Source organism: Mustela nivalis (genome assembly GCF_964662115.1).
Source record: "Mustela nivalis genome assembly, chromosome: 7".
Taxonomy (NCBI): domain Eukaryota; kingdom Metazoa; phylum Chordata; class Mammalia; order Carnivora; family Mustelidae; genus Mustela; species Mustela nivalis.
In genome coordinates, this window is record NC_139026.1 from 106792906 (window position 1) to 106803239 (window position 10334).

At 52.4% G+C, this 10334-nt stretch overlaps 1 protein-coding gene across 1 annotated transcript in view; it reads left to right on the forward strand.

Moving 5' to 3' along the window:
• Positions 1–3945, forward strand: part of CRACR2A (calcium release activated channel regulator 2A) — a 204635-nt gene extending 200690 nt beyond the window's left edge. Inside the window, exon 20 of the transcript XR_014313624.1 lies at positions 3416–3945. The gene's annotated coding sequence lies outside the window, so the exon portion shown is untranslated. The remainder of the gene's footprint in view (positions 1–3415) is intronic.
• The last annotated feature ends 6389 nt before the right edge of the window (positions 3946–10334 follow it).

A 10334-nucleotide genomic window follows, 5' to 3' on the forward strand; every position in this document is an offset into this window, starting at 1 on the left:
TGTGTTTCATGATGAAGGGCTGACTTGGGTGTTACACTTGTTCTGAGCGACTTCACAGGCCATATTAGGACCAGCCAGCACCGAGCATGGGGATTGCAACCTATCCTAAGGAAGTTTGTCCCTGTGAGCACTGCCCAGCAATGGAATAGGCTGCCTCACCAGATAGTGAGTTTCCTAACTCTAGAGGTATTCAAGCAGATGTTGAACACTCTGCTTTTAAGATTCCCTCTACCTCTACCCCACCAAACCTGAGAGTCTGGGATTGTTTTGAACCGAGCCTAGAGTAAAAGTATATGGGATAAGGCGTGCCTGGTAGTCTAGATGACTTGACCAGAATGCATCCGTGGACCAGGAGAATGTTGAGCCTGTCCATTTCTGTACTTCGTCTTCCCACTCACCCTTCTCCACTTTCTCCCCTGTCCCACTTCTGCCCTACTTTTCCCTCCCTTTCCCATCTTCTTTATCTTTCTCTCTTTCCACCACCCCCTCCTCCAGCCGGCTCCTGGGGCAGGGAGCTGGAAGCACCTGGCCCCAAAGTCTCCCCATGCTTCTGCAGCTTGCCTGGCATGGGGAGAGGTGCTGCGTCTTTGCTCGCGTCCTGCCAGTTCCTTTATTGTGGCAAGTGAAATTACCAGCTTCACACTGCGGGTCTATTTAAATCAGGCTTTCATGTCTGATGGATTTAAAAATATGCTAGAAGTCAGCATCTTAAGTACAAGAAACACAAACAAGCAGATGAGGCTGCGTTTTCCTCCCTCTGTGCCCACCCCACCCTCTTCCCTTCCTCCCACTCTCTTCTGCCCCCTCCCAAGGCCGTGTTCATTCACGAGGCCCATCTCCCCCCTCCCTATCCTTCCCCTTCTCTAGCTGGCACTGCAGTCTTCAGCCTGAGCAATGGCTGGGAGCCTCCAGGGTCTACGTTCCTGCCTCAACTCAGCGGGACACAAATAAGGCCACTGGGCAGTGAACACTGGCACCCTTGCTCCCAGTGTGGTTGGCGGGAGGCAGGCGGGGGTGGTTTTCTGCACGGACCATTGTGTGCAAATGCGGCCTCAGATGGAACCCAGAACGGGCTCACCCACCTCCCTCCTGTCCCAGATGAGGAGGCTGTGGCCCAGGCAAAAGGGGTGACCTGCTGGGTTTAGAGGTCCGTGAGCAGCTGTGCTGGCTCCTGGCCCACTACCCTGGGAGTCCATAACCTCCGGGAAGGATATTTGCTACCCAAGAGCCCTACGGCTCCCAGTAATCCTCCCATGAGAGTTTCTCAGGCTCCAGTCACAGCAGGGTACCTGCTCTGTCCCCTCCCCCGTTATTCACTGGGGACCCTCTCTGGGGCCTTGTCTCACTTTGGTTGACCTAGCCCAGTTTTCTCCAGCTATAATTTAAGTCATAGTCCCTCTAGGCCCTGGGTGTCATCTCTTTGAGACTTGATAAATGCCCTCCCACCCCCAGCATGTCTTCTGCCTGTGGGGCAGCAGCTGGCTCTGGGGCTACAATGGGGAGACAAGGAGAGCTGCCTCACCTGGAAACGGCCAGACCACTCTGCCCATGGCTCAGGCAGATGCGGTGGTTCCGGCTGGAGGTCCTCAACCTTGGATGCCCACTCGGATCACCTGGGCAGTTTTTCTTTTCCTTTACTAGCTTATTTATTTTTATTTATGCTACTTCTACTTGTTTCAGGATTTAAAAAAAATAATGCCGAACCTCGCTCCCCCTACACACACATCAAAATTTCCGATGTAAGTAGAAGTTAAAAGAGCTTTAAAAAATTTAATACTACCATTATTAACAGTAAAAGACTATGGAATGGAAAGGCACCTGGGTGGCTCAGTTGTTAAGCATCTGCCTTCGGCTCAGGTCATGATCTCAGGGTCCTGGGATCGACCCCCACATCAGGACCCCTGCTCAACAGGGAGCCTGCTTTCCCCTCTTCCACTACCCCTGCTTGTGTTCCCTCTCTTCCGGTCTCTCTCTTCCTCACTTTAAAAAATAATGGCATGGAATAATAGTGAAAAAGCTTCTTTCTGCTTGTGTGTGAATATTTTCTTGACCTTGGATCTCTCTGGTGTGCCTCCGTGCCTTTGCCCATGCTGTTCCCCTCTGGCTGGATTCTTGAAGAGAATTTCAATGGCCACGCAGCAGGCCTTCAGTGAGACCAATGGCCTAAGGAGTTTCTGAGGCCTCTGTGGCATTACACACCGTCTCAGTGACCAGGCCTTTGAGAGCAGCCACGTGCCGATGCTCAACACTCAAGAGGGGCAGTTGGGGCTCAGGAGCGACATCGAATCCATTGTGCTATAGAGCCCTCACACACGTACAGATACACACAGAACCATACACACACACCACACACTCAGATACTCAAACACACACACTCATGCCTGACCACACACACCACATACACACCACCACACCACACACTCAGACATATCACACACACCAAACACATACCACACAACCCACATGACACACTCAGACACCACACACTCACACATGTACCACACACTACACACTCAGACACACCACACACTCACCCTCACAACCACACACCACACATCCACTAAACACCCATGTACCACACATACCATAGACTCAGACCCCACACACTCCAACACAAATACACCACACACCCACACACCACACACACTGAGGAAAACGCACACTCCACCCGTTCTGGTTTCATCCCAACTCCTTCCCCAATAGTCCCCACTACTGATGGCTTGAAATACTTTCCATGAGAATTAGAATATGTGCCATCGTGCCAAGCAATACACTATGCCCTTGGACCATAAAAAAGGAGAAAAAAATCAAGGATCCCAAAGTCAGTGAGACTTACCTCGCAGAGAGACAGGAAATGAGAGGGACAGGGCAGAATGCCCTGGGATGCGGGAAGTTAGTGAGACTAAGTTGTCCCTGGGTTTGGAGTTGGGGGGAAGCTGCCTTTTGTGCCCTCAGGCAAAGAAGGAAGGGGAACAGTGGGGAATAGTGATGACAGGAAGAAAGTGAGAGAAGGCAGTTTGGGGATCCAGCAGGGCTGGCTGCCCAACTTGTGGGCAGATGTGGGAAGAGGATTCTGGGGTCAGAAGTGGAGAATGAATCTGGGGATGAAAGCCGATGAGGCCAAACCTTGAGAGCCTGCCTGGACCAGAGAAGTTTAAATGCTACCTGGTCAGTGATGAGGAAATTGTGGAGGGTTTTAAACAGGGAAGTGACAGATTTGTGACTCTGGGCAGAAAGACAGGTAAGGCTTTCTGGCGCTGGTCCCAAGACCCTGTGCTGAGAGGACCAGGGTGTGGGGGGTAGGGAGAAAGAACCTCATAACCAACCGCCTGCCTCAACTTTCAACATGACCTGTGTTTGCCCATGAGCCAGACCACATTTTCAACCTTGACCTTTCCTCTCTACCTTCCCACAGCCTAGTGTGGTCCCAGGCTGGCCATTCCTTCTTCCTTCTGGGATAGGGAAACTGAAGAGCTCCATCAAAATCTGACTTTGGCTCCTTGTCCTGCTTCTACCCTTGCTAGGACCTGCACCCCCACTGTACACTTGCCTTTTAGTGCAAATAATATGTGTCCTCCTTGTAAGGGACAAGGAGTTAATGATTTCTTTGGAAGTCATGGAGCACAACAGATCACATCTAAGGAAGAACTGGGAGAGAATGCCTCCATGAAGCCATCATGTGCATATTCCAGCCCACGGGTGCTGTACATCTTGGCACCAAGACCCCGAGGCTCTAAGGAATGAGTGACTTACAGCGGACACCCGGGCCCTTGTTCAAACCGGTTCCAGGATGCCTGAGAGGACGCTTATACTGGACCACAATCCTCAATAAAAACCCCAGGCCCCTAGCAAAGATGAGACTCTCTCCTTTTCTTTTTGGAGTCTCCCACATGCTCCGTCTGTATCTGCTCTCTGTAACTTCAGTAAACTCTGTTCTTACTTCCTGCTGGCTTGCATTTGATTTCTATTCTGCTCCTAGCCAAGGACCTTGGACCCTGCTGGCTGTGTCCTTGGTCCCTGGTAGCCTGCCTCAACCCCATACCCTGAGTCACTAAATCTCAACCACGGATTTTTTCCGATTAAATCCAGCGAGCTTTAGGAAAAGTGGTTTCTCGGAAGGAAGTGGGAGCTTGGGGATTATACCCTGCAAACCTCAAACCAAATAAAAGTAGATCTTGTGTCATCCACTACTTTGAATTCTCCAGGTCCAGATTTCCTCCTACGCACATAAATAGTCAAAGCTAGATGTGATCTGGGGACTGGGCAGGAGTAACAGGAAACCCAGGAGTGCCCAGAATTTTTGAGTTTACCAGATTCTTCTACGACACCCTCTGCGGATCATCTTCCATCTGTGCAACTGGGGAATTAGTGGGCATGAGGACCTCCTCCAGGACCAGGCCGTAAGCAGAGAGCTATAGGACATGTCCAGCCCCCCAACTCTGAAGTTAGGGGCCAGAGTCACCGCACTTAGATGTGACCCCATTGTTGGCCTTCCACTTCCATCTGCTGCTTATCAATTCCAGTGCCCCCCCACCCCCTGCCCATTCAACCCAGATCCCGAACTCCTCTGCAGCCCTCCTCCTCCAACCCCTTGCCTCACCTTCCTCAGAAGCCCACCTCTCTCCAAGTCCTCCTTGTTTGGGGATACTCTGGGGAGCGATGCACAAAATCTAATCAGAGATCGTCAATAAGCAATATTAGCAGAGCCAGAGGAAGACCCCGTCTGGATGAGAGTTGGTCAGCCCCAGCTAGCAGGCAGCCAGGACCCCTAATTCCATTTCCTCTTTGTTATTAAAATGATTTTCCAAGAGATAGTCCCACTGCAGGAGAGTCACAGACTAATGAAGTGCAGTCAGGCGCCCGGAGAAGACCCACACCCAGGCTTCTTGTCCTGTTTCCCTTGGCTGCTCACCGGCAAAGTGTCTGTGCGGTCTGTCTGCAGTCCTGAGGGGACCTTCATTTTTCCCTCTGAGCTTTATTTCTCGCCCTGACCCTGGACCCCACAAAAAAGGCCAGCAGTCCTCCTCCTTTCCCCCAGTGAAAGGTCAGGCACAGGATATTCTCAGAAAACTCTGAGCCCAGGGTCACAAAATAAGATCCGTAGAAGTGCAGACAGGGAGAGTCAGATTTTCAGGACCCTGGGAGGGTCGGGGAGGGGGCCCCCAGGAGATCATGCCCAGAGAGCACCTTGGTTACATAGACGAGAACCCTTGGGCCTAGAGGGGGCCACACAGGAGGTCTCAAGAGCAGGAGCAACAGGTGTAACTGGCAATGGGCAAGAGAGTCACAGGAGCAAGTCATCATCTGTCTCTGCGGCAAGTACTGATCCCAGGTCTCTGATGGGCCCTGGGACTCTACTCAACGAGGATGCACAAAGCTAAGTGAGCTCTAGAAGCTTCCTTCCAGGACATTGCTGTCTCAGGGCTGAGAGACCGGGCACGAAACCAGATACTGCTAATACAGACAGCATCGTAGATGTGGGCACAGAGAGTGGCCCAGAGACACAGGGAGCCGAGTGGGGAGGCTCGCAGAGGCCATCGTGTCCAAATCCCGGAGGCCCTCAGAGCCCGGCATGGGTCTGAGCCTTAGCCTGTAATCGACCATGATAGAGGACATCGTCCTGTTGACTGCGTCCTAGGCACTCTTCTCGTTTCATCCTTCCCACTTTCCTCCGTGGAGAATAGTACCACCAGCTTACAGGTCAAGGAAACTGAGGCAAGGAGAGGCCAGCTGTCTTGCCTATGGTTACACAGCCAGGAGAGGAACTGGGGTCCTCGCTCCAGAGTCCACACTCCAGCGTGACCCGTGCTCCTCTGCTCCCAGCTGACTCTGCTCCCAGGATCCTCGGTTAGGACACTGTGGGCAGCCTCCTGCCGCTACGGCCAACTATGAGCTCCTTGTCCCACGCTGCCCCATGCAGCTGGTGGCCTAAGGCCCGAGTCACATTTAACGACATCAGCTTCCCCCAGCCCTGACCCTGTTCTGACCGCCCAGGGTGTCTCTCATCCAGACCTCTGCAAAACCACCTTCAGGATTGTTTCCAAGCAACAGGATCTCGTGCCTTCTCTCTTTGGCCCCACAAAGTAAGCATTCCCGTCTACTGTGGGTAGAGACTCTGCTGAGAGTTTTCTCTCCCTCCTTCTTCCCTAAGAGAACCTGCATGTCCTCATCTGGAGCCCTCAATTCCATGAACAGGGACCCTCATTTATAAGCAGCTGCCACGTGCTGCTTGCTGTGTGGAGTGAGTCAGCAGGCCATCTCAGACTATCTTATCCACGCTTGTAAACCCTGCAGAAAGGTGGTCCCCTCATCTGCACTTAACAGAGGAAGGATTCACGCAGAAACAAAGACTCCAAGTAACTCTCAGCAGGTCTCAGAGCCCCTGGCTGCGGGAGTCAGCCTTCTGCCCCAGGTCTGTTTATCTCTAACTCTGGCTGGAGTTCAAGGCATCATCCACGACCACGAAACTGAGTGGGGAATCTGGGAAGCCTGCATCTTTGGCTTCAAGCACAAGATTGTATCCAACTGAGCTAACCAACCGTGGCCAGGAAGCAATTGTCATAATATCAGAAACCTATTATGATCCATGAAGCCTCAGAAAGACGCTTTGAGAATCCGTCTGTGAGTTGGAAGCGATGCTGAGCTTTCTGCTCCCCTGTAAACTGCTGCTGGGGCTCGGAGGCTGCAGAACCAACCCGAGATGCAGAGCCTGCCTCTTACAAACCCTACCCACCCCCTTTCGCCTCCCATACAATCACATCCTCTGAGCTGAAGGAAGCCATCCTTGTGGGGAGAACAGTATGACATGACACCAGAAAGGATAACACAAATAATCTCAGAGTGGCACAAACTGCCCCTTTGTGGATCCCTGATTGGTGAACAAGGCAATCCTACAATGAAGCGATTTGTATTCAAGCCATTTTCCACAGCAGCGTCCCAGAGAAAGCCTCAATCTCCACCCTCCGCTCGTGGCTCCTAGAGGCTCTGCCTGATTTACGTTGACCTTGTCTGTGGTCGTCTGTGGTTTTCTGAAGTAGGCAGCGGGTTAAGTCTATTACCAGATTCCAGAAAGAACTGCCAACTCGAGCTCATTAAATGGCGAGCATGTGTGGGGTACAAATCTTATCCTGTCAGTTTCCTGACTAAACCCTCAGCGGCTTCTCAGTGTCCAAGACAAACACCTCTCTGACACGGTGGTCCCTGGGGCTCTTGACCCTGGGCCCCGGATCTTCTCACTGCTCTCCCCTGGCCTGCCTGGCCTTTGTTCTTCTCTTTTCCTCTTTTTCCAAATGTGTCCAGCTCTCTGGCTGCCTTTGAGCTGGGTCTTGACATAGATGCCTCCCCATCCCTCCCTCCCTTGCCTCACCCCTCTGTCTCTGTTTTTGCAAGTTCCTGCTGAAAGTCATATCTTCAGAGAGGCTCTCTTAAAAAAAAAAAAAAGAAAAGAAAAGAAAAGATTTTTCTGTTTCAGAGGGAGAGAGAGTGCAACAGGGGTAGGAGCAGAGGGCAGAGGAGAGAGAGAGACCGGCAGACTCCCACTGAGCGCGGAGCACCCATGGGGCTGGATCCCATGACCACAGCCTCCCGCAGCCTCTGCTTTTCCTCTTCCATTGTATCTGTCATTCTCATTCAGGCTCTGCTCCTCCGGTCGCCTGTCCATTCCGGGAGGGCGGACGCATCGTGGTGCTCACTCCTGTGTTCCCAGCGCCTAGTGTCGTGTCTGCTCCGTGGAAGGGACTGGAGAAGTCTCTGTGGAACGGGGGAAGTTAGGAACGACTACCTACTTGGCTCTTCTCCTTCCAGCTGGGACTGGACCCACAGCCCTCGTGCTGCTGACGAAGTAGCATCTCGTGGTTGATCCAAAAGCCATGCCCGGTCTCCAGACAGCAGGTGGCGAGGGTAGATCTTCCACGTCTCGTGGCAACACGCAACAGTATGTGCAACAAATATTTCTGCATCTCTAGATTTGCTCCTTCCTCCCTGCACAGATGTTCTCTTGGGAGGCTCCATCCTTGCCTTGGGCACAGAGAAGGCTTCCTATTGTTCTGTTCTTCTATTGCCTTCTGACTTGCAATGCCACAGTGGCATGTGCCTCGACCACATAAATGACAATCTGTGACACTGGGGAGGTGGCTGGTTATTGCCGATTAAGTGGAGCCAGACAGCTCTCATCTAAGCATGTCTGTGGTGTGTCCAGATGAGGTTGCCAGCTGGGTCCCCACCTCAACCCTCTTGCCAGGCCCAGAGTATGCTTCTGAGCTACCACACTGCCCTCAAAAAGAATAGGTCCTCTGAGTACCCAAACTCAATACCTTATTGATCAAACCCAAATACCGCTAGAGGAAAACTCTACTGGGAATGGCACCATGTGTCCGATTGTAGAGGAGAGAGAACCTCTTGGATTAGCTATGGCTGTTCTCTACGGGACATGAGCCAGGCTTTAGATGTAGGCTCTAGGCTCTGTCTCAAGTTCAGTAGGATGTCCTTGTGCCTGGAAATGTAGGTGGAGAGAGCTGGAAGGACAGGGGCCTTCCTGGAGTGCCCCGGGTGGGGTTATGGCATCTCACTAATCCAGGATCTTCTCGTTCTAATGGAAGGACACATGCTATTGGTGTCAGTCAATCACCTCCTGCTGGGGGTCTGGGAGATCTCCGCAAACCACCTGTGAGGCCTTCTTTTTTTTTTTTTTTACCTGTGAGGCCTTTAAAGAGCTAATGGACAGGAGCCTCCAAGCGGACCACTCTGCCCAGGGCTTTTGGCAGAAACCCTACATGTGTGTCACCTGCAGAGACAAGCCTGCAGTCAGGGGGTCGCTCCAGCTGCTGACCTTGGCTCTGACTGCAGAGTCTGCCACCCCAGAACCTTCCAAGGCCCTCAGGCACTGGCATCCAGACAGTCTTCTCAATAATGCAGTTCGCGTACAGGGCAGAAATATGATTAAAATAGCAATTATAACTGGAATTCCGATGGTGCTTTACAGGTTCCAAACATGCTTTATATTAACCTCATTGCATCCGGGTCATCTCTTCCTGAGTCTCACAGAGGTGGAGTGACTTGCCCAAAGTCACACAGTCAGGAAGCAGCCGCCTGGGGTTTGCCTCCCTCTTTGGCTCCAGCCCGTACGGCGTGTGGCCGAGTTGTCCAGTGACTGATGCTTCCCTTTGGAAGCGGGGACAACAGGGCCTGGGCCGAGTGACCCAGCATCCCGGGAGTTTTTTCTGGCCAGTTCGCTCGGCCCTTGAGGCCGAGACGCTAGCTGGTGCCTAGAATTTGGGAAACCTTTTTCACTTCTGCTGTGATAAATTACTTATGGTTAGGATCGAAAAGGATTTACTTGAATGTTCCATTCTCTGAAAAGGACAGCTGGATCTTTCTATGGGATTCACAGAGAGCACATTTTCCTTCCATTTCACAGGCTTGATAACTGAGAGATAATAAGGAGGTTAAAACGTCACCATCCTCCCTGACAGAGCTTGTGTCACTGAGCTGGGCTCAGACTATGGATGTGGTAGGATGGAGCCCGTTGAGAAGCTGATAGACGCTTATTGGCCAACCTTCTGGTCATTGAACATGATATGTCTGAGCCTTAGTTGAATAGGAGTTCATCACTTCCCAAGGGTTGGGCCCCGGGTAGCCTGGAAGGCTCCAGATGTGGTTACACAGGTGTGAGGAGATCACCCATCCTCAAGCAGGCTTATCCTGGCAGCCCCAAGACCATAGGCTGAGGATTGGGGCACAGCCTGTGGTAGCCCGAGGGTCAAAGGCAAGCGAGAGGGCCACGTGGATGGGGTGGTGCACGGAGCCGGGTGGGCAGGGGGTGCCATTCAAGACTCCAGGCAGGGACCTAGAAAAAAATCTAGAACCCAGGGTGGGCCCCCTCCCTCTGTGCAGGGGCAGGGATGGGGTGGGGGGCAAGAATCAGATAGATCAAAGATGGAAGGCAGGAAATTACCCCATGATCACGGCTGCCCACTAGGCCGACAGACTCTTAACCGGGTGACCCATCCTAGGCACGAGAATGGGCTGAGACGTCCAGCTTAATTTCACTGTGTGCCAGAGGTCCGGATCAGGCTGGGTTTTGGGGTGAAGTGCCAGTTGTGATGCCAAGAGGGAGAAAGGCAGCAGAGACAGGGAAGAAGGGAGGGCCGGGCACAGGGAAGAGAGCCTCCATGGGGTGGTTTTTACGAGTAAGGAAAATGTCTGCCTCTCCCCAGGGGCACAGATAGAAGGACAGGAAGTCGAATGGCCTTGAACGGCCGCTGGACACATTCCATGATGTCAAGCTGGCCAGCTGCCTCCCTGTCTTTTCCCACCTGCACTCCCATGCTGTTCAA